The 506-nt window shown below is 42.3% G+C and overlaps 1 protein-coding gene across 1 annotated transcript in view; it reads right to left on the bottom strand.

Annotated features, from left to right (window-relative positions):
- LOC119591519 (sodium channel protein para-like) overlaps positions 1–506 on the bottom strand; it is a gene marked incomplete in the record, with an annotated part of 263,120 nt that overhangs the window by 140,257 nt on the left and 122,357 nt on the right.

The raw sequence follows: 506 nt of genomic DNA on the forward strand, positions 1-506 counted from the left end.
TTCATATAATCCCATACTACTGTATATTCAGCCATTTTTAAAAACCGGCGGTTTAATTATGTGATCTCAAGTTGAATGATTTATAAGATTAAATGTATAAATGTAAAAAAAAAAGGTGAGGTTCTTCACTGGGGTTTGGTAACAGTTATCCACACACTATCACGCGCCGGCTGAGGTTTTCATTTTTAGCTTCATCTGGCAACGGTGCACGGGCAGGATCTTAGGTTAGAGAGATACATTACAAATACATCTGGCAACGGTGCATTCCCCGAGGCGAACAGGGTGCCTGCGTACGATAAGATGCAGTATTTGTAAATGTTATCAGGAACCTTCCTTGAGACACGACACGAGAGTCGGTCTTATATTAATCACAGAAGAAGCGGGCACGTTGGATCCAAACACTTTTGCTCGTGGCTGCGAAAAGCTCGGGTTCATCCAGTCCCTTCCCCTAGTCACAAAACCTCTTAAACCTCGACCAATCATAAGATAAACATGTCCCTTCTTCT

The sequence above is a fragment of the Penaeus monodon genome, chromosome 28, assembly GCF_015228065.2.
Source record: "Penaeus monodon isolate SGIC_2016 chromosome 28, NSTDA_Pmon_1, whole genome shotgun sequence".
Lineage (NCBI taxonomy): Eukaryota > Metazoa > Arthropoda > Malacostraca > Decapoda > Penaeidae > Penaeus > Penaeus monodon.